At 42.6% G+C, this 24,768-nt stretch overlaps 1 non-coding gene across 1 annotated transcript; it reads right to left on the reverse strand.

The window, feature by feature from the left end:
• Nucleotides 1–24,139: 24,139 nt before the first annotated feature.
• Nucleotides 24,140–24,213, reverse strand: Trnai-uau. Its single transcript has one exon. It is a non-coding gene; the product is annotated as a tRNA-Ile (tRNA).
• Nucleotides 24,214–24,768: the final 555 nt, after the last annotated feature.

Raw genomic sequence — 24,768 nt, forward strand, 5'->3', positions numbered from 1 at the left:
CACACGCGCCACCCTCCCCCCTCTGCGTCTGAGCTGTGCTGGGATAACGCCATGCCCTGCGTGAGCGACAGAAGCGACCGACAGCGCGCGACAGCTTCGGGACGCAAAACACAACCGCAGGTGTAGTTACTGAAGTGTCCTACGTGAACGACATCTGTGTCGCTGCCTGTCTCCTGCTGCAACTGGCGACGTTTCAGTTCAAACGTGTTTGAATCTTGTCGTTTCAGCCCGCACGGCACAGAGCGACAGCCACGTCTCTTCTTGGCAAAGCAGTGGAGCGGACGCGACGTCAGCTACAAATTACTTAACATCCGATATTAAGAAAACTATTCGGTGAAAAAATTTGATTCTTCCCCAACCTGTAGCTTGATATCCTTAAATGATAAAGGTCAGAATTTATTTTCGTTATTCGTCATAGTTAGTGTACTGCACGAAATTGAGTACATGGCTGCAAGAAATTTTTAAGAACTTGCAGAGGTAAAATCACGTGTGTAGACTTTCCGTATAGTTCATTTAAGGCCATACATTATTGCGTATGAAATGTAACCAATATATCTAAATTGTATTTAAAGTTGAGACCGGAATGACATCTCTTTTTCATTCTTGAGATATTGGTTGTTATATCCGCGGACGGGTCGCTCGTGGGGCGTCCGAACCTTTCCTGCGCTTCGGGAATCAAGTGGTCGTAAAAATCGTCCTATCTCATAAAAGGTTCAAGATATCGAAACGCCGAATTTTGGAAATGACAGCACGCAGAAAGGACTATTTTATCATATGATTAACACTCGATACGTTTTCGTAAACACATGAGCAGAGCGAAAACAAGACTCCCTATAACTTACACCATGAGGTTTTGTCCAAATTTTCATAGCCTAACAAAGGGAGAGGAACAGGAATAAATATTTAATTGCTTGAAAGTAATCAGGGTAATGAACGAAAACTTAATTAATAAGCTGAGGAAAACTTGAAATATTTCACGAAAAGCTGCTGTAAATGAAATGTCAAAAATGTCATCTCTTCCTATCTGTTTTGCACATATAAAGATACATTGGTGCGATATTTAATTGTCAAAAAGGCTTCCTTCGAATCAAATACTTTAGGAAGACAAACGAGAAGTCAGTAAGATCATGCTTTCTGAATAAAACTTGAAATTCAAAAATGGAAGAAATCAGTCAAATATTTTATGAAATAATTTGTGTAAAAGAAATAAGTAGAGCAGAGAAACGTTCTACATGCCTCTGAATGACGCCTGCAATCATGAACATAAAATGAGGTGCACGAAACATTTCCCTAATATTTTTTATCTCATACTTTTAGACAAATCATTACACAAAACGTTTAATTTTCTTTTCAAAAATTTTGTAATCTTTACTTTTATAGACTATTTAGAGTAACTGAAACACTTGGCCTTAACACTGACTGCTGATGAATTACGTTCGCAGCATCAAACATCTGTAAAATTTCATAGTTCTTAGTAATTTATTAGGAATTAAATGTGTATGGTATACTGGGATGGGTGCGAAGATCAAGTTCTTTGGTAAGACTTTAAAAATATACTTACCAATGCAGTGTATACTGTATACATAAAACTTGGTATACAGAATCGTTATTGAGTCAGTAAAAATACAAGAACAAGCGTGAATCGAAACTAGGACCTGTCCCTCAGATGTAATTATAAATTGCGTATGCTACCCCTACACCACAATCACCACCTGTCGAGTGGTATCAATCTATGTGCATATGTTTGTATTTAGCGTAGTTTGTTATGTAATAGTCATATCTCCGCATTTATTCGTTGTTAAAAGTTTTTGAGCACGTAAAAGAACATTCGTATTTAATTTATTGATGAGATAGTCGAATGCTCCTCTGCTCGTTCACGTGTATTCGAGGACTTGTCCGGTGATCTTCGTAGTTGACGATACTTACGAAATTCTCCATGGAGATTCCTCCCTTAGTAAATTTCATGCACAACATTCCTTTTCGCTTTATTTTCTGAAGTAAACCTAATTCTGCAGCCTTACTCTCCAGCTACAGTATTCTACAGGTTAAAGACGCCGTTTTACAGAAACAGCTGGTTGGCTGTAAGCAGCCATCTTGTAGCGCGACATGGTCGCTCGCACGCAGTACACCCAAGGTTTTCGCCCGATGTTACTGCTTGTTGCTGGAGTGTCACATATCCAGCAGTCGCTCGCTGTCGCTCGCTTCTGTCGCTCACGTAGGACACGGCCTAACTGGAATCTGCTGCCTCTGTAGTGGCGCTCCGGCGTTGCAGGGACGTACTACAGCAACTGGAACCACGCACCAGTGACCTCTGTTGTACTGGCGGCAGGGAGGTGTGCAGCAGGACAAGTCAATGGCCTGTCTCAGCGGACATCCCCAGCGGCGGCTGAGCACAAAGCACCCCAAGTAACGACTCCATGACAGGCAGTTGCCTTTTGACGGCGTCCAGCGATAGTAAAGGCGGCAGTGGCGTCTCTTAGGCGACGACCTGCACTACGGCGGTGACTATTACGATGATTCCGATGGCAGTGTCGACTCTGAACTGGTGGCGGCACCGAATGACATAGGCTCTGTGTCATTCCAACACCTCACGACAGATGATGTTGACGAGTCGGCTGCCAGTCCTTGAGTACAGCTTTCTGCATCTGATATCTGCTGTTCTTCTTCCCAAGCAGGTCGGTGGAATATTCTGGTGCTCGGCTAGTGTAACTGATCCGATTACCGCCCTCGAGGTTGACACCCTGGCGTGCGACTAGCTGGCCATTGACACAGCGTTCTCCTTCGTGATGCTTAACTCGGCGCTCCGCCGACTCAATTACACCACGGTATCGTAGCACTGAACTCTGCGACGGAATGTAACACACTTACGATTTCTGGCTTCCAATTTTCCTTCACATTTTAACTAACTTTATTACTGCTGAACTTCCACCTTTAACCATTTTAATCACTCTCGTCTTTCGACCTTCAACACTCCCTTCTTCTACGGAAAGAATGCGAAGAATGCGTCCCCCCCCCCATTCTGCCTCTTCATCTGTTTGCACCTGACTCTATTTACATGTTTTCAACCTTCTACCAATACTGGATTCGTACCATATTTATTGAAACTATATTTTGTGGCTTGTCACAAATAATTACACTACAGTTCTCCCTCCTATACACAATTATTCCTTACGGTCCTTTGAGCACACTTAGTCTTTACCTTCATGATTGTTCACACATTTTTCTGCCTTCTCGGGGCGGGGCGTGCGGTTCAGATCGGTTCGAACCCTAAGCTGAAGGTTGGGAGTAGTGGGCTCTCATCTCTTGAATAAGAAATACATAACTCCGATCACCACAAGGAATACACAAGTGGCTGATGTTGATGAACCAATGACCATCACTTGCTTCTGCTGCTTACTTCTGCAGCTTTTCATAGACTCTAAGAGATATTCCATTGTGAGACGACTATCTTGGGTGGCAATGATCTGATCCAGAGAAGTGAGCAGGCCCTCATCACTGGTATCATTACGAAACGAAACGTGTCCGGAGGGCAAAACCCAGGAAGGTAGGTAAGGTACATAAATTAAGAAATGGACCATTATCAAAGCCGGTAAGCGGAAGATGTCAGTTCCGCTTCCCTGCACTAGGTCTTAGCGTATACTGATTCGTCAAATTATTATGCTTCTTTCTCTTTGGGTTTTCCTTTTTTTCCTCCTCGTCCGCCGTTCCTCTCCCCCCTCCTACGAAAACTGGGGTCGCTCGAGGCAAATTGTCCGTATCCCCTTTAAACGACCAAATTCGACTTACATGATCGATGGGTGTGTGGGGAGCTCCAGTTTAACGTTTACAGGCGATGCAATCTCTATTACCTGGTAAGCGTCATTATAGAATGACACAAACTTCTTCAAAAATGTTCAGATGTGTGTGAAATCTTAGGGGACTTAACTGCTAAGGTCATCAGTCCATAAGCTTACGCACTACTTAACCTAAATTATCCTAATGACAAACACACACATCCATGCCAGAGGGAGGACTCGAACCTCTGCCGGGACCAGCCGCACAATCCATGACTGCAGCGTGTTAGACAGCTCGGCTAATTCCGCGCGGCAAAACTTCTTCGTTTTCCCCTTCGGCACATAAGGATTCGTTAATATATCCCACTGACCTATGTGGTACTTAAGTAGCACTGCTTTCGAATCATGTACCCTTTCCTGTTTCTCTAAAGCCTTCATATTTATTTTTTGTACTTGTCTCCAGATAAGTTTCACTCTCCTAGCGAATTCTTCACTGACGAGATGTCTCCTTGCAAACAGGGCTTTGTAAAATCCAAAGGGCGATGGAATCTTGCGCCCAAAAGTTACTTCATACGGGGATGACCCTCTGCTCTGGTGGACTTTCTAGTTGAATGCAGCGAAGGTGTAGGCCAATATGACGTCCCAACTGTTATGCTGGGAATTTATGTAAATACTCAACTTTTTCGCAATTGTCCTGTGGACTCGTTCAGTGCAACTGTTAGCTTGAGGATGCAGAACGTTCGTCCGTAATTTTTTAATGCGCAACAGCCTGCATAGCTGCTGCATCATTTCCAAAATAAAATTTGCCCCCTGATCCGTGATTTTGGTTTCAGGTATCCCAAACCGAAGTACCCACTGGCTGAATAGTGCGTGAACCACCGTCGAGGCTTTCTGGTCTGGTAAAGCTATCACTGAACATAATGAGAAAAATTATCAATAATTAGTAATAAACCCTGTTGGTGTTTATGCCAGGGGTCATAGGATGCCCAGTCCTACCATTTGGAAGGGCTTATCAGGTTCTGGTGACCTCTGTAGTTTAATTTTATGCTGGTTAAGCTCTGCTCTTTGAGCACACGGAACATAATTTTTCACGTAACGGTTCACGTCCTGCCTACGCGTCATTCATCAATAATCCTGCCCTACCCTTCTGTCTGTTGCTGTTCGACCCGAATGTCCCGCTAAAATCAAGTCATATCATGCGCTTGCCTCAACTCTTTGCCACGCAAGCTCTGTGGTACTACTGATGATGAGGTCCCATACTCCGAGGAGCGTAGGAAACGATGCGGGAGACCCTCACCGGCGTACTAGGCAAGGTCCTAGCGGAAGTGGTTTGCCATTGCCTCCCTCCGACCATAATGGGGATGAATGATGATAATGTGGCGGAACTGGAAATGCCCAGTCGACACTGAGAATGCAGTTTTCGATCGGTCCTCCGGCGTTACTTCCAACTGGTGGCAACCACTATGCAAACGCAGTGTTCTGAAGTACCGACACTGACCCAAGTCGTCCAGCGTCCCTGTTATATTAGGCGTAGGATACGCATCCAACACAGTTTTCTGGTCGAGGAACTGACAGTCACAACAAAAACGATATGCTTTGTTACCAATTGGTGACTTTTTTGCATGCAGTTACAATGGGAGCATTTTATTTATTTATTTATCGTATGATGTGTACATTGATTTACATTTATATACAATATTTTCAGGACTAAAATGTACAATCACAAGTTCGTACAATTTTACAGCTCTATGTCTAGTTCTTCAATCCACTTGACTGCTTCATCCGATGTACGATGAATGTCCATTAAAGTTCCTCTGAAAGTACGATGAGGGCAGTCAGCAACAATGTGATGAATCGTCTGTGAGGGGGCACCACAGTCACAATTTGCAGAGCCAACCCATCCCCATTTGTGCAGTAGATAGCCACATCTGCCTTGTCCAGTTCGGATGCGGTTAATGATCCTCCACTGGCGCCTTGGAAGATCAAATCCTTGCGTCTGCTTGGAAGGGTCCTCGACTAGATGTTTATTGGCTACTGAAGACTGATCCCACTGGAGTTTCCATGAACTGTTAATGTTGAAAGCAGATCCTTCAAGGTCGAGTGCTGTGCGCCATGGTGGTTTCCTCGATTTCAAGCGTTGGTGTGTTCCTTGTACAATATCTTGATGGATGGGGAGCTGGGGGTTCTGCTGAATGTTTTTCCACGTCTTTAGGAGAGCTTCTGATCTTCTTAGGGCTGGAGGTGGGATATTGCTTAGAACCGGCAGCCACAGCGTGTTTGTGCTCCGAATACATCCTGTGATTAATCGCATTGCCTGATTGAGTTGCACGTCTATCTTCTTAGTGTGAACACTGTTGATCCAGGTTGGGCAGCAATATTCAGCAACAGAATATGACAGAGCTAATGCTGTAGATCTCAGGACGTTAGTATTGGCTCCCCATGATGTACCAACAAGCTTCTGAAGAATATTATTTCTAGTTTTAACTTTAGCAGCCACATTTGATATATGCTGATTGAAAGACAGAGTTCTATCTAGTGTTAATCCCAGGTACTTTGGTGTACTACAGTATGGCAACACTTGGTCTCTGAATACAACTTCTGGTTTGTAATTTGACTGTCTGTTACGTAGGTGGAATGCAGATATAACTGTTTTCTGAGGATTTAGGTGGAGGCACCATTTCTTGAAATATTTGTCTAAGGCTTCCAGATCAGTGGATAGAATAGTTTCAGCATCAGCAAAGTTGGAGCACTGAGTCACCAGACAAATATCATCAGCATATATGAATTTCCTTGAAGATGTTTCTGGTAAGTTGTGTGTATACAAATTGAAAAGGAGGGGAGCCAGAACAGACCCTTGAGGTAAGCCGTCATTTAGTTTAAACATTCTGCTCCTATCATTATCTGAGTAGATCTGAAAGGACCTATTGCTTAGCATATTGTTGAGTAAGGCCGTGAGTTTACGACATGGGATAACACTCACAAATTTTAAAAGGAGTCCTTCTCGCCAGACAGTGTCATAGGCAGCAGATAGATCCAAAAAGGCAGCCACACTTACTGATTTCTTCTCATACCCATTTTCAATGTGCGTAGTGAGAGATAGTACCTGATCGTTACAACTTCTCCCAGGTCTAAATCCTGCTTGCTCGATAGGAATATGATGGTTGATTGTTTCACAGATTCTGTTGTAGATCAGACGCTCAAGGAGTTTATAAGTGATACTTAAGAGTGCTATTGGACGATAGTTTTCCACTTTTGTGGGATCTTTATTTGGTTTCAGTATGGCTAATATTTTTGATTTCTTCATCAGATGTGGGATGTTTCCAGTTTGCAGGATGTTTGAAAGGAAGTTGGTCAACCATTTTACTGTAGCTGGTCCACAGTGAGCCAGGAATTCTGGGTATATTCCATCATATCCAGCTGCTTTTCCAAGTTTCATACTTTTGATTGCAGCTTTAGTTTCCTCTTCTTGAAATGGAGTAGAGAATTCGGAAGACTGTAGGGCTGCTCTTTTCTTGGTGTTCAACTGTAGTTTGATATCCCTTTTGGCTTGCTTGTCCTTTATATTCTTTGTAACTGACACAAGGTGTTTAGCATAGTCATTCAAATTGATGGCATTTTTTGATCTTTTTGTTGTAGGGTTTGAAGAGTCTAATTTCCTGATGATAGACCAGGCTTTTCTGCTAGAATGGGTGTAATCTAGGGACCCCACAGTTTCATGCCAGATCTTTCTTCGATTATCATCCAGGGACTGGAGGAGGCTTGTTGCATTGTCAATGGGAGCAGAACAGGTACTACAATTAGGTTCTGTGATGCCATCTCTAAGTTGCTGTTCTATAAACTCTTCCATAATCGGCTCTAAATGCCTTGGAACTCGATGCGGGCGTTTGCAGCTGGGTACTTCACCTCCAGTAGGAATCTGATGCTGAACAAGCGGTTTTGCGGGTAATGGACCCGATAGATTAAATAATTCTATATACTCCCTCAACAGTTTTTTCCACTAATGCTCTATCTTTTGCTTCCAGATGTGCTACCTTAAAGTGCGCTGACCGGTCGACAGACCCTCCCAGCACTGAGCAGTTTGCTGTAAAATCGCAGTCTAGTTCATCCTCATCGAACACTTCTAAATTTGCAACTAAGGTACCCTGAGACTTTCAAGGGTCTAAAATTATCAGTACTGACAAGTACAACCATTCGTGCCGTCTACCTTCTGAATGCAGGATACGCTGTGTCGTATAAAACAATTAACTGTATCTAATACTTCGTTATCCACCAAAGGTTCAACGATACACAACGAGTTCACTTGCAGGTCAGTACCAACATCAATCCATACCATCTTTCCTATGCCTTTCGGTATGCAATCACACGAATTGACGTTAAGCGACCTTGTACGCAGTTTAATTTTCTTCCCCTGGCCATGGGACGGACCTTGCGACAGTGAAGCTATCCCGGTTGCAGATCATAGCTGAAACAAGGTTCCATCCACTTCTACCGTTTGCCATTTCAGGTCAGTTACGGCCCGATGTGCAACCAGGAAATCACGGCTAACCATGGGAAGAACTTCTGCATCCACTTGTAAGTTAACGCCCACGACTCGGAGCTTCAACACTCCAGCTCCGAGTGAATTTACACGTCCTCCACCTACGTCACTTAACTTCCAGCGTGGTGCATTTAACCATATTCCCCGAGATACTCGCTTACTTGCAACCGATAACAGAGAACCGGTATCCAACAACATTTTACATAATTTATCCCCCACATATCTGGTCAGAAAAAAAGTCTGCCACTGCTTTCTTACATGCGCTAACTCTTACTGGGAGCGTGGCACAGTGGACAACCCGCCACCTTCCACCGTTTAACTGCTGCCCATAAGATCTACCCTGCGACCGAGACTTCTGTTGTTGCTGATTACTGTTACGGCATTGCCGATCCGAGTGACCAAATTTCCTACAATACCTGCAACATCGTTGTCTGCAATTTCTTTGTGTATTACCATTTCGCCCACATCAAGAACAATTTAAGACCGTACTAAACACTGTCAGACGTTCACGTGACCTAACCAATGACAGTTTCCTCTAACAATGGTGCAATATCACTTGCTTCACTCAAATACTTAGGAAACTCCAAACGAACCTTTCTTGACATTTCTGGTTGTAACCCCCTCAAAAATGCGCCAAGAGCTCTCTGCTCTGTTCCCCACAAAATTACCGAATTAACCCTATCATCATCCATCAGCTCGTAGATACCTATACTGCTTATGCCTCTTTATTATAATTTCTATAGCTGCTCTACCAGAATCTTAAAAAATGTATAAAAAGAACGCAATCCGAACAGGTCTTGAAGGTCCAATGGTACCGACCGGCCGCCGGGTCGTCCTCAGCCTTCAGGTGTCACCGGCTGCGGATACAGAGGGGCATGTGGTCACCACACCGCCCTCCCGGCCGTTGTCAGTTACTTCTCAACGGAGTAGCGTTTCAATTTGCCTCACAAGGGCTGAATGCATCCTGCTTGCCAACAGCGCTCGGCTGAAGCGCCAAGGAAACTGGTATCTACATCTACGTTTATACTCAGCAAGCCACCCAACGGTGCGCGGCGGAGGGCACTTTACGTGCCACTGTCATTACCTCCCTTTCCTGTTCCAGTCGCGTATGGTTCGCGGGAAGAACGACTGCCGGAAAGCCTCCGTGCGCCCTCGAATCTCTCTAATTTTACATTCGTGATCTCCTCGGGAGGTATAAGTAGGGGGAAGCAATATATTCGATACCTCATCCAGAAACGCACCCTCTGGAAATCTGGACAGCAAGCTACACCGAGATGCAGAGCGCCTCTCTTGCAGTCTGCCACTTGAGTTTGCTAAACATCTCCGTAACGCTATCACGCTTACCAAAGAACCCTGTGACGAAACGCGCCGCTCTTCTTTGAAGTATGCGTATTCAAATACAGACATATGTAAACAGGCAGAATACGGATCTGCGGTAGGCAACGCCTATATAAAACAACAAGTGGCTGGCGAAGTTGTTACATCGGTTACTGCTGCTACAGTCGCAGGTTATCAAGATTTAAGAGAGTCTGAACGTGGTGTTATAGTTGTCGCACGAGCGATGGCACACAGCATCTCCGAGGTAGCCATGAAGTGGGGATTTTCCCGTACGGTCATTTCACCAGGTTGTAAGTAGGTAGTTTAGGTTTTTATGTTGCTAACGCCACGTAGCGCTCTGTATGAAAATCACTGACTGTGCTGTGTGCAGTCTGTGGGTGGTTTGTATTGTTGGAATATTCGCTATTGTAGTGTTGAGCATTTGGATGTGAACATCGCGTACCGTTGTGCAGTTGGAAGTGGCTGCCAGCAGTGGTGGATGTGGAGAGAGAGATGCCAGGGTTTCGAGAGGTTGCTATAAGCGGACGACCTGGACGTGTGTCCGCCAGAAAAATTAAATTTGTAAAGATGGATGTCATGAACTGATAGATATATATATGATGATTTTTGAACATTATTAAGGTAAATACATTACTTGTTCTCTATCAAAATCTTTCATTTGTATACTATGCCTATCAGTAGTTAGTGCCTTCAGTAGTTAGAATCTTTTATTTAGCTGGCTGTATTGGTGCTGGCTGTATTGCAGTAGTTCGAGTAACGAAGATTTTTGTGAGGTAAGTGATTCATGAAAGGTATAGGTTACTGTTAGTCAGGGCCAATCTTTTGTAGGGATTATTGAAAGTCAGTCTGCGTTGCGCTAAAAAGTATTGTGTGTCAGTTTAGTGATGATCAGAATAAGTAAAGAGAGAAATGTCTGAGTACGTACAGTTTTGCTCAGCTGTTTGAAAATCAAATAACGTAAGAGATTTTCCAGCACTGTCATTTTTAGAATTTTTCTAAGGGGACGTTACAAGTGTATCGTGAATATCACTAATCCGGTAAAGCATCAAATGCCGACCCTCTGTGACCGAGCGGTTCTAGGCGCTTCAGTTCGGAATCACGCGGCTACTACGGTCGCAGATTCGAATCCGGCGTCGGGCATGGATGTTTGTAATGTCCTTAGGTTAGTTAGGTATAAGTAGTTCTAAGTCTAGGGGACTGATGGCCTCAAATGTTAAGTCCCATAGTGCTTAGAGCCATTTGAACCATTTCAAAACATCAAATCCCCGACACCGCTGCGGCCGGAAAAAGAGCCTGCAAGAACGACCAACGACGAATGAGGAGAATCGTTCATACTGACAGAAGTGCAACCCTTCCGCAAATTGCTGCAGATTTCAGTGCTGGGCCATCAGTGTGTCAGAGTGCAAATCATTCAACAGAATATCTTTATATAGGGAAAAGGTTCACTCGTGTACCCTTGATGACTGCACGACGCAATGCTTTATGCCTCGCCTGGACCCGTCAACACCGACATTGGACTGTTGATGACTGGAAACATGTTACGTGGTCGGACGAGTCTCGTTTCAGATTGTATCGAGTGGATGAACGTGTACGGGATGGAGACAACGTCATGAATCCATGGATGCTGCTCGTCAGGAGGGAACTGTTCGAGCTTGTGGAGGCTTTGTAATGGTGTGGGACGGGTGTAGTTGGAGTGATATGGGACCCCTGATACATCTAGATACGACACTGACAGGTGTCAAGCATTCTGTCTGTCTCCTGAATCCATTCATGTCCATTGTGCATTCCGACGGACTTTGAAAATTCCAGCAGGAGAGTGCGACACCGCACAAGTCAGAATTTCTATAGAGTGGCTCCAGGAACACACTTCTGAGTGTAAACACACTTCCACTGACCACGAAACTCCCCAGACATGAACACTAATGAACACATTGTAACATTATGTGATTGCCCTACCATTTTAAATCATTCATTAACCGAGCAGTCTCTCGGCAACAGCTACAGGCAGCAAATAACGTCCTGTGACGTGACGTCTTTATTGTGGAAGCTCCGTCAGAGATACAGTGAGCTATTGACTTTGAAAGCCGCTGCGCGAAAGGCGGACAAAAGAAAAACAGTTTTTACACATTTTTTTTATGTACGAGATATTCTCGATGAACAGTTACTCCCTCTTCTCTCTCTTATAATTTGTGTCGGATACGCATGTCTTGTCACTGTATTATTATTGTTCAAAAAATATTATTTTAGTGTCATGTGAAAGTGCCATACTGCACAGCAGTAGTTTTATGTGAGAAGCTACATTGTGCGACCTGTATCTGGAAATGTTAAGATATGTAAGTTCGTTATATATCGACTGCCATAAATTCAAAGTTCAATGGAACTTGTGTATGGACTAATTATTTACTATAGAATCCATGTCTCACTACTTCATGACCATACGTATTTAATTTTCTTTTTTTGTTTCTGCAAATTTTGATGGTTCACAGTCACAAATTGTTTCCACGAAATCGGACGGAAGTTGCATACGGCGAAATATTTTCTCCGCACCTTATTCTATATGATCAACTTCGGTCCCTTAGGAAATTCATGTTGAGCTATCCAAAAACAATTATATTTTTAATAGTCATTTAGCCCTGACCAGTAAAGGTATTCAAAACCACTACAATAACTAGTTATGTCTACTGGCCTAAAATACAATATACTCGTATATCATTATGTGCTTTTCTCTGCAAATATATTTCCACCGCCGGTTATAGCTGTATGTTAACGCACAAAAGTAAACATATTGTTATAACATCTGGAATGCCTTGTAACGTGTTGTTCAGAAGAGATCTCCACCCCCTCGTACTCTTGCGGACTTACGGACAGCCCTGCAGGATTCATGATGGCAGTGCCCTCGAACGCTACTTCAGACATTAGTCGAGTCCGTGGCATGTCGTGTTGCGGCGCTTCTGCCTGTTCGTGGAGCCCTACGTGCGGGGATTATGTGCACAAGTTATTATAGCCTCAGGTTGTGTCATTGTTTACTGCCAGTGGACTTAGACGTGTTTCTGGTGTTGCAGTCCGGAAGCTCTTTAACGAATGCGTCTGAAAAGGCGGCGCATAGAATCACGGTTTGGAAGGAGGGGGGTCTAATGCTGGGTTCGTACTTGAGCTAGGAACAAAGGATCAAAAAATTTTGCTTTTACCCGGACTAGCAAGTATTTGTGCAGCAATTCGAACATGTCTCTTACTGTAGCTATTTTACAGTATATTAAGCAAGATGTGAACTACGAGCCGGAACTGGCGCAAGACAATTTGTGAGAACTGAAAAATTCCTTTTACAAAATATTTTAACTGGTTTGAAATTAATGCTCAGCTAATGGCAACATTTGTATGATGCACCGTTCCTACTGTACGTGCCAAAACATGCAAAAACGTTTTTCTGGCAGGTTTTTGAGGCCTGCCGCTTTTTTACTTCAAAAATTTGAGAATAGATTAAAACTTTACAGGAAGTGAGAAAATGTATAAAATCAAAACGAAATTTCTCTACCCAATAAATTTTATCCGTTGTCGAGATTCGACGGCGTCAAGTCGAGCTAAATTTAGCATGTAAAATTCGTTCTCACGTGAATTCAACCTACAGAAGCGGTTTAAAGTGTATGCAATTAATAACAAAAACTTTCTTACAAAAAAATTTAAATTTCGCTTTCAAAAATCTAGCATCATTCGCGTCTTACGAGCAAAAATACTGCGCGCTACTTCTATGTTTCAAACTTTTTTTTGTGCTATGATAGGAACATTTTTCGTTCTGGTTTCCAACTTTTACTCTACCATAATTTTGTTATTTGAACGCCATAGCTTGGAAACCGACGTAGATTTTTGGTGGCTAGAGCGACGACTGATCCGGTATAGGCGATTTTAATTGCCTTTTGAGTCGTATTGCTTCCGTCGTTGTAATGGATAAAGCTTTCAAAAAACAAGACGACCATTAATTGCACGTATTTGTCTACCTTCTTACAAAATTTGAATCCATTCCCACAAGTGTGTTTGTGTGTGTGTGTGTGTGTGTGTGTGTGTGTGTGTGTGTGTTGTGCGTGTATAAGCCAGTACAGATGCACACTAGGTTATGCGCTATTCTAATCCTGTTTTTGTAGTCGGCATTAATTTCTTGAAGTACCATTTCTTATGTTAGTATAGTTTTCCAAGTTCGATGTCTACGGTAAATCTTTTAAGTAATAGTCAGACCAAAAAAAGCAGCAATTGGGACTGTGCACCACGCAGAATAAGCTGTGGTGTTGTGAAGCAAAACCACCCCTTCGAACCCCGTTCAACAGTGTGCTTCTTGAAAGTGTATACCGTAACGGCACATACATGCAATCTGAACAGTAAAAGAAATACAAAGAATCGTTATGTTTAAAGAATGTCGAAGGTCGGACTGGTTCAATACCTAACCGTGGTTTCAGATCACATAAAAATGCGTCTACATCGGAGAGAGAGAAAACGGAGTTAAGCAGTTTCTTACCAATGATAATGTTGTCATTATTGGGTATGTCTCTCTCTCAATTTCGTTAAAAAACAAGGAACACGAAATATTTCTTTAGAAATAACTGTCTTGGTTTAAAGTATACTATGACCACGAAATTGAAAATAATGCGTGAGCCAATTTCTGTTTGCACTTGTGTATCGGACTTCGTCAAATAACATATCTAGGTTCTATGTAACAAATATAAGTGATTTTCAGCGCCCGCTGTTTCGTTCGCATATGGCGTGTAGTCAGCACAGATTTTTTTCTGTAATAGAATGTTTCTGTTCACAGACTGCAACACCTTCCAAACATACACACAAATTAAGGACATAGAAGCAACGTCTATTCCGAATGTACGTCTGACCAGACAGAGATTCTGGCACCTGGAATACAAAATTTCTGTTAATCGTACCTTTTACGCTCTTTCATCGCGTAAGATACATTTCTTTATACGTATCTAACAAAAAGAAAAATACCAATTTTAATAGATTTAGCTGTGAAAAACTTTTTAATATAACGAGACGTTTCCTTAAAAACTTTCATTCCATATTTGATCCTCTTAGAAGTTAAATTTCCAAAAACAATGAAACATGTATTTTTTCATTTCCAACTTAAAAGCCAATACCAGTTATCACTGATTTAGATTTAAAAATGGTTTCACAAAGAAATATTTTTGTAAAATATTGCGCCCCCTATTTCACCCCTTTAGGGGTTGAATTGCCAAAAACAGTGAAATACGTATTTTCTTTTATTTCCAACAGAGAAGTCAAATACACCTTAAAAATATGTTTGCTTAGTGAACCATTTCCATTAAAACTTTCTTACCCTCTTTCACCGCCATAATGGTTGAATTTCCAAAAACATTGAAATGTTAATTTCATTTATTTTTGACTGAGGAGATAAATTCCAATTTTCATAGTTTTAGCTTTAAAAATGCTTCCATAACTAAATATTTTGTAAAACATTTCATCTCTTATTTCAACCCCATAGGGAGGAATTTATAAAAACAGTGGAACAAGTATCTTTTAATTCCTCACCATGAAGTCAAATACCAATTTCCGTATATGTACTTTTAAAAATACTTTAGTAGTTCTTTTATAATGATTTATTTTCAAAAAAAGAACTTTCGCCCACTGTTTCATTCTCATAGGGGTTAAATTTCCAAAAATACTGAAACATGTAGTTCTCTTTTTCCGACCGAGAAAACAAACACCAGTTTTTGTAGTTCTAGCTTCAAAATTGCTTGAATAACGACATACTTTCAAAAAACCTTTCATCAATTATTTAGAGGTGGAATTTCGAAATATCCCTTCTTAAAAGACGCCTGCAGTGCAAGAGCAACATCCTCTCCAAATTTCGTGTTTCTATCCTTAGCAGTATAAGGTGGTTAGTCTGTGTTATTGCCCTGGATGATGATTGCACAAATATTTCGTCAGGATTTGTAAGCGGTGGGTCCTTGAGGTACAGCAATACGTCAACACGAGAAGTAAGTTTAAACAGTTTTATTAACAAAGGCGGACTATAAAACACGCACGCTATGCGCACCCATCATCACTGTGTCTGACATCCTAACACCGGCTAATTACGGTCGTATGGAAAGCTCCATGGTGAGCTAAGAAAAGAGACATATTCGCGCCCGAGGCCGCGCTAGTTAATACTGCCAGTCGCGTATTCTACTGACCAAGCGAATCGTTAGCATTCCAGATAGGCCGGCTCGCGAACGCGTGTTAAACGCACCAAAAGGCTGCGCGCAATCCGTAGACCCTTACATCACTCTCCCCAGAGAAAAAGAGCAACCATAGATGGCTCAATACGACCTCCTGGAAGTTATGAATCTATTTCGCCATTTGTGGCATCAGAAGGCATTGCAACATGTATTCCATTTGCAGACACAGTAACATTCGGTACAGAGAATCGTGCCTTCAAGATGACAATTTCAAACATGACAAGTTCTGTAGACAAAAGACAAATTAATAAAAGCAATAAAAACACAATACTGACAATCAAGTAAGCAATAACATTACTGGAGGACTCGAAGGACTTAATTCTATTTGCTGCTTCAATGAAATTTAACTCTTTATAGGAAGAGATTACATTTGCATGGATGTCCTTAATCTAATTGTCTTCAGAAAAACTTGACAAGGAATGCTTTCCATATGTTAATATGTATGAATAATAGAAATTAACAGATAACATTCCAGTTAATGGCAAATATCCAGTTGCATGAAATGTAGTTGGCAGCACACTAGGCATATCAAATAGTTCACATGATAAATCAAGATGAATCCACTATTGTTCAATTTTAATGTAATGGGTATCTCAGGTGTATCATAGTTTTTACGTGTAAATGTGACATCAAGGGTGGAGTTAAATGAGAAAATTATACCTTCAGAACATCGTTTAAGAAATGGATGATAAAGATGCGTTAAAATTATAGGGCAATCATCTATTGGGGGATGATTCATAAACAATTCTTTCTCACAGCTGTATACTCTACTGTCTAAGAATACTCCCGATTCAGGGCAAATTAACTTATGACTAAGTTTACATATATGCAAATCATTTTCATTTAGGGACACAAAATATCTTCGATCCTTGCTTGTCAATAGATAATCATTCAGTACATACTTTACATGACTACCTACCTGTCTCCATTTCACAGAGTAAGTATAAATCTTATAGATTTCAAAATTATGCTTTGATCTAGCATTGAGAATAGAAACAATAAAAGTTAATTCATCTTCAATCATTAAGGAGTGTGTGGTGGTTAACGTATAGTAACCATATAAATTGTAAGAGTTAACAGGGTAAATCATGCTATGTGTTGCACCTAACTTTCGTTCAATTGATAGTAGGACCTGCAAAAATTGTTCTGGATGTAGTAGTACGCTGCTCAGACAATCATCTAAACTACTTTCTAAGGCTGTTCTTACGGGCATCAATTCTAGCATTTGATAAACTATAAGTAATCCTTAACAAAAGAGTGTTTAAATCTAAGTGTGCACACACAGCATTTAAGCCTTGGAATAGTTCATGGATATTTGCGTTCGTTTCATTACGAAGTACGTGGAAATGTGAGATAAACTGCTTAACAATCTGTCCAATGAAAACTGTGTGGTTAGTAATGGTTCTTTGCATATTCTTTAATACGATAATTTCATTAGAGAGGTTAGTTGAATCGGTACTGGACTGTTGTTAAAGAGCTAATATTTTGCCTTTAACTTCCAATAGACCTCAACTAGTTAAAGTACCAAATACAGTACGAAGGATACTCCCTCCCAAATCAAACCAGGCTCGTTTATGCCTAATTAAAGTTTTATGTAGAAAAAGCTTTAAAAAACAGTAAATCTCTTGTTCATAATTAGCAGTTGTAGACTCTACATGCATTTTGGCTGTGATTATACCAAGATGTACCCATTTCCAAAATTGTATCATTATCCTTAACAGAACGAATTAGGTCAATTTGCTTCTTTACAGAATTGGACTGATGCTGGATTTCACTCACATTGTACTTGAGGACAAGTTTTGTATGACTTGTTGAAACTACCACGTCTGATCGTGATTCAAATAAACCACCTGTACTCTGTGGTACTATCACTACAGCATTAGTGGAATACGCTATCATAGCAAGTATTAGAATAAAAATGAACATGGTTAATTAGTGCTAAATACTAGAGTTAACAATGAACATAAAATAAATGAGTTTCTTGCGGTAACCTATGGAATAAAAGGTTTAGTTTCACTTGAGCACTCGTGCAATAGCTTCAATACTCAATTTTCACAACACATTCACATACGCGCATGGCTGAAATAAACACACACATTGCACTCTCACACACTACAAACGTTTTCGCAGATCGTAGGGGTGTCAGAATCGCTCGGGACGTGACGATGCCTCGACCTCGAAGTCTGGACTGCGATCTCGCGATTCTCGCATCCTGGGTTTGAGAACAGCAGGTCTGCCTCTCGGTCGGTCCTCGTCGTCTTGCGATACTACAGGAAATCTACCTAGAAATGGCTTTACACGATTGACATGAACGACAATCCAACGAAAGGGCAGTTGGAGCCTAAGAGTGACTGGCGACAACACCTGCAAGACTGGATATGGTCCTTTCCAAAACTTCTTAAACTTTTTTGCCTTGATTCTTCTCTAACACCACGTTGCTCAGATACACAAGATCTCCAACTCAGTACTGTGGCTCTGCTGCTTGGTGGTCATGTTGTCTTGCTTGCTGAAGAAAGGATTGACGATTTCGCTGTTTCACTCCTCTCCATGCTTCCTTTAGCTTGCGTGCTAGATCCTTAAGTGTTCATTGCTGATTCCGGCAGTCGATCGTGCAAAGTCCAAGGGTGAATGCATTCTTCTTCCGTAGACGATCTCATATGGACTTGGGCCAGTTGAGCTGTGCATTTTGACATTGTAACAACTTACCAAGTACGGTAAACAGACGTCCCAATTGTCGTGTTTGCTGCTCACATAATGGCTAACCATTTTAATAATTGTTCTGTGGACTCGCTCGACTCTTCCATTTCCTTCAGGGTGTGCTGGTGTAGTCCTTAACTGAGTTATTTGCATTAGCTTACATGTCTTTTTAAGTAATTCACTCACAATATTCGTTCCTTGAACACTAATTATACTTAATGGTGATCCAAAATTAAGAATCTATTCTTTTACAAAAACTTTAGCTACAGTCTCAGCGCTCTGATCAGGTATTGGTATCATGAGAAGGTATCTAGGGAAATGATCTAACATTGTCAATATGTATTTGTTTCCATATTTAGTCTTAGGCAACGGTCCTATGACATCTAGTCCTCCTCCTTCAGATGGTTCACTTGTTTCTGGCAGTTCTTGCAATGGCACTCTACTTTTTCCTACATTGTTCCGTCTGTTACAGGAATCACATTTTGAAAGAAACTCGAAAACGTCAACTTTGCGACTCGGCCACCAAAACATTTGAGCTATTTTAATGTTTGTTGCTTTTTTACCGCAATGTCCTGATAATAAAGAATCGTGTTGCTCTCTCATGATTCGCTCTTTCATGCTTTCTGGAATAAGTAGGAGGTTTCCTTTGCTAGTGATTTTCTACATCTGTTTCGACAAAACGTTGATATTTTTCCATAATTTTCTTTGTGGATCTTCTTCTTGAGCTGCCTTTAACTCTTCTTCTCGACTTATGGTAAACAAACATTGACTTTTCGACTCATTGCATCAGCACTCACATGTTCTTTACCAGGTCGGTGAATAATCTTAAATTGGTACTCACTCAGTCTTAATGCCCATCTTGTTAATCTGGAACTTAGATCCTTTAAGCTCAATAACCATTTAAGTGAGGCATGATCTGTAATAACTGTAAATTCTCTTCCTGTTAAGAAACATCTGTTATGTGTTATACCAAAAACCAAAGCACAAAGCTCCTTCTCAGTAGTAGTATAATTACATTCTGCTTTGTTTAATCGTCTTGAAGTAAAAATGAGATTTGGTGTTCATGACCATCAACCTTTTGAGAGAGGATTGCACCTATGGCAAAATTGGATGCATCGGTTGAAAGAATAAAAGGTTTATTGAAATCCGGATAGGCTAACACTGGGGCTGTGGTTAGAGCAGTTTTTAGTTCTCCCATTGCCTTTTTGCATTCTGTTGACCAATTAAATGTGGCTCCTTTCTTCAGTAGCTGTGTCACTGGACGTGCTATATTCACAAACTGGCTGTGAATCGTCTGTAGAAATTAGATAACCCCAAGAATGATTGTAGTTCTTTCAAATTCTGTGGTTCAGGAAAATTCTTTACATTTTTAATTTTGGATCAGGTAGAACATCTTCACTGGTTATAACATGACCAAGGTAGCTAACTTTACTTTGTGCAAAATGACATTTATCTATTGATAAAGACAGGTTTGCACTTCTTATACGCTCAAAAAGAGCTTGTAGTCTCTCAGTACGCTGCTTCATGTTTTCACCAAAAATTATTACATCATCAAGGTAAACAAGAGCTTGTGTTGGGGTGAGCCCTCGTAAAACTGGTTCCATCAGGCGTTGAAATGTAGCTGGATCAAACGGCAGACGAAGATACTTGTATACTCCTGTTGCTGTTACAAATGAAGTTTTTGGTAGATCATCTGGATGCACTGTTAACTGGTGATAACCACTTGTTAAATCACATACTGAAAAAATTCAACATCTGTCCAAGTAATCCAAAGTTTCCACTAAATTTGGTAAGGGGTAAATGTCGGGTGTGGTCGCAGCATTCAAAGATCGTTAATCAACACAAAAACGGAACTGTGGTTCTTCTGAAATTGATTTCTTCTTTAAAATTACAACAGGCGAACACTACAGTGGGTCTGAAGGATCTCTTGGTTTTATAATTCCGGCTTCTAATTGTTCTTTAACCATGTCTTCTACCAACTCTCTTTGACTAAATGGTACTCGGCAAGGTTTCTGTGTGACTGGGGCAGCATTCCCTGTATGAATACGGTGCTGAACTAAATGAGTGACAGGTAAATTTGAACGTTCTCGGAATAAATCTGCGTACTCTAACAAAACAGGCGCTAAAATCTTCTGTTCATCAGCTGTCAAATGTTCTATCTTTTCCCAAATCTTGCACTTCAGTTCATTATTAACTTCGTCTCTTCGTTGCAATTTTGCGGCACTGTTACAAAACTCTGTTTCTAACTGCAGCATTTGTTACCTCATCTGGAATCTGTATTACGTCATTTTTACTTACGCTCGACACTTCAGCAACTTTTGTTCCTCGTGCCAAAACAACATCCTCATTGCTCATATTCGTTATTGTAACCGGGACTTTTGCGACATTCTGGCTCACCATTGTAGCGACACTTACACTTCTAGCAACATAACAATGCATTGTTTCCAATAACTGACTTTTCTCGGATCGCTCAATTAATAAAAAAGTTCCTTCCTTCCATCGGGGTGACTTAACTTCAACGTGGATTGTCTTTCCAGCTCCCTTCTGAATTTGCTGAGGCTGATCAGTTTGATCATCGACTGGGACGGTTTGAACTGATGCATCGTTTGGACAGTCCATTCCCACGACGTCAGTATTACTGCTCCTTTGAGTACGATCTGAAGAACGATTTCCTAGGTTGTAGTTACTACGGCCTAGTCTGATCTTTCTCTCTGTGACAAATATCTCTGCCTCGTTAGCGGACAAGAAATCAAATCCAAGGACACCGTCGTAACGCGTTTCGTTATTTGAAACTACTTGCACCCTTGCTGTGTATTTATCTTTATTTTCACCTCCATCTTGGTCTTGGCCAAAAATGAATTCTACGTCAACTTCTCCATAGTTACGTAACCCTCGCACTTTTAATATCGGCGATTTCTACACTCCTGGAAATTGAAATAAGAACACCGTGAATTCATTGTCCGAGGAAGGGGAAACTTAATTGACACATTCCTGGGGACAGATACATCACATGATCACACTGACAGAACCACAGGCACATAGACACAGGCAACAGAGCATGCACAATGTCGGCACTAGTACAGTGTATATCTACCTTTCGCAGCAATGCAGGCTGCTATTCTCCCATGGAGACGATCGTAGAGATGCTGGATGTAGTCCTGTGGAACGGCTTGCCATGCCATTTCCACCTGGCGCCTCAGTTGGACCAGCGTTCGTGCTGGACGTGCAGACCGCGTGAGATGACGCTTCATCCAGTCCCAAACATGCTCGATGGGGGACAGATCCGGAGATCTTGCTGGCCAGGGTAGTTGACTTACACCTTCTAGAGCACGTTGGGTGGCACGGGATACATGCGGACGTGCATTGTCCTGTTGGAACAGCAAGTTCCCTTGCCGGTCTAGGAATGGTAGAACGATGGGTTCGATGACGGTTTGGATGTACCGTGCACTATTCAGTGTCCCCTCGACGATCACCAGTGGTGTACGGCCAGTGTAGGAGATCGCTCCCCACACCATGATGCCGGGTGTTGGCCTTGTGTGCCTCGGTCGTATGCAGTCCTGATTGTGGCGCTCACCTGCACGGCGCCAAACACGCATACGACCATCATTGGCACCAAGGCAGAAGCGACTCTTGTCGCTGAAGACGACACGTCTCCATTCGTCCCTCCATTCACGCCTGTCGCGACACCACTGGAGGCGGGCTGCACGATGTTGGGGCGTGAGCGGAAGACGGCCTAACGGTGTGCGGGACCGTAGCCCAGCTTCATGGAGACGGTTGCGAATGGTCCTCGCCGATACCCCAGGAGCAACAGTGTCCCTAATTTGCTGGGAAGTGGCGGTGCGGTCCCCTACGGCACTGCGTAGGATCCTACGGTCTTGGCGTGCATCCGTGCGTCGCTGCGGTCCGGTCCCAGGTCGACGGGCACGTGCACCTTCCGCCGACCACTGGCGACAACATCGATGTACTGTGGAGACCTCACGCCCCACGTGTTGAGCAATTCGGCGGTACGTCCACCTGGCCTCCCGCATGCCCACTATACGCCCTCGCTCAAAGTCCGTCAACTGCACATACGGTTCACGTCCACGCTGTCGCGGCATGCTACCAGTGTTAAAGACTGCGATGGAGCTCCGTATGCCACGGCAAACTGGCTGACACTGACGGCGGCGGTGCACAAATGCTGCGCAGCTAGCGCCATTCGACGGCCAACACCGCGGTTCCTGGTGTGTCCGCTGTGCCGTGCGTGTGATCATTGTTTGTACAGCCCTCTCGCAGTGTCCTGAGCAAGTATGGTGGGTCTGACACACCGGTGTCAATGTGTTCTTTTTTCCATTTCCAGGAGTGTATTTATCCCATTTATCTATGCAACACCACATTAATGAGGCCTGTGCTCCTGTGTCAATAAGTAGCTTGATGTTTCTCCCACGATACACAGCACCTATCACGAAGTCATTTTCGGTCTGATTTTCGCTGGAACTAACAGGAATCACTGTCTCTGGCAAGGGGCGGACGGAGTGGTGGCCCGTACGTCCCCGTACTCGTTTAAAGATCTTGTTGCGACAATCTCTCGAAACATGGCCCTGCATCCCGCAATGATAGCAGATTCGATTCTCTTTACAATCCTTACGCTTGTGACCCAGCTTAGTGCATCTGCAGCATTGTACTGTTGTGTTGAAAACTCTACGCCCTTGTTTCTGCATCTCATTCGGTCGTCTTAGTGCTTCAACGAAACCAACAGCTGATTCTACTGCTTCCTGAAACGTTTTATATCGCGCCAATCTAACAGATTTGCTTACTTCTTCTCCGTGAAACCCTTCAATGAATGTGTCCAAGGCTCTCTGGTCGGCTTCGAACAACTGAATTCGATTTTCAATTTCATCTTCTACTAACTCGTAGATTTGGGCGTTGATGTTTCGAATTCTATCGGCAAACTGCTCGATAGATTCGTCTCGACGCATTCGCAAACTGTGAAGCTGCTCTCTGTAAAATCTGATCGCGTTTTTACGTTTAAATCTCTGAACAACAATCGTTCTAAGCTCATTGTAATCTTCTGTCTTCAAGCAAGTAGGTTCCTAACAGGGCGGTACCTTCAAGTTTACGAAAAAACACTTTCACATCATCTTCGGGTTTCCCGCGAAACACTGGAACTGATGTCAATAATGAAAAATTCTTTATTGTAGTTGTAATTGTACTGCATGAACTATCATTTGACAAGTCTGTCGGAATGTTAAGCTCGTTCGTTTCTGCTTTTAACTGCCGAATCTCTCCTTGCTGTTCCTTAATAACAGTTTGTAGATCGACAACGTTACCCTGACTGGATTGCAACATTTCGTCTAATTTAACGCCAATGAGTCACTCAAATGTAAAATAAAAATCCATCACTGCCTTTCGTATTCTAGCCAAACTGGAGTAGATCAACTTGGATTCCAGCGTTGGATCTCCCCACGTAGTCGGAAGATGTTCACGCTTCTGCTGCTGCTCGAAGTTCACGCTGTACAATGAAATGAACACCCTTAGCTGCTTACAGTCGTTGACATGCGGCAACGGGGACAGATGAAAATGTGTGCCCCGACCGGGACTCGAACCCGGGATCTCCTGCTTATATGGCAGACGCTCTGTCCGTCTGAGCCACCGAGGACACAGAGGACAGCGCGACTGCAGGGATTTATCTCTGGCACACCTCCCGCGAAACCCACATTCTCAACGTATTATCCTGCACTATCTTCGTAGTCTTAGTATATATATATATACAGTTAAGGCTCACCGGCCACTTGACCACCATCTTCTTCTGTGCGAATGCACAAACAGTGCCCGAACTCTTACGGGAATCGGCAATGCACCGCGAGTAATAATGGGCGAGGGCACTACGAATGTAGTGCGGGACAATACGTTGAGAATGTGGGTTTCACGGGAGCCGTGCCAGAGATAAATCCCTGCAGTCGCGCTATCCTCTGTGTCCTCGGTGGCTCAGATGGATGCCAGCATGGTAGCTCATCGTGTTCGGTCAGAGGGTTAGCAGCCCTCTGTAACAAAAAAGCTGAGCTAATCGATTAACAACGAATTTAAACGGATGTCTTACGACGTCCGCCCCTAGCAGATGAAGCGAACAAAATGAGATCAAAAAAAAAGGGGGGGGGATAGAGCGTCTGCCATGAAAGCGGGAGATCACGGGTTCGAGTCCCGGTCGGGGCAC

The sequence above is a fragment of the Schistocerca piceifrons genome, chromosome 3, assembly GCF_021461385.2.
Source record: "Schistocerca piceifrons isolate TAMUIC-IGC-003096 chromosome 3, iqSchPice1.1, whole genome shotgun sequence".
Classification (NCBI taxonomy): Eukaryota; Metazoa; Arthropoda; class Insecta; order Orthoptera; family Acrididae; genus Schistocerca; species Schistocerca piceifrons.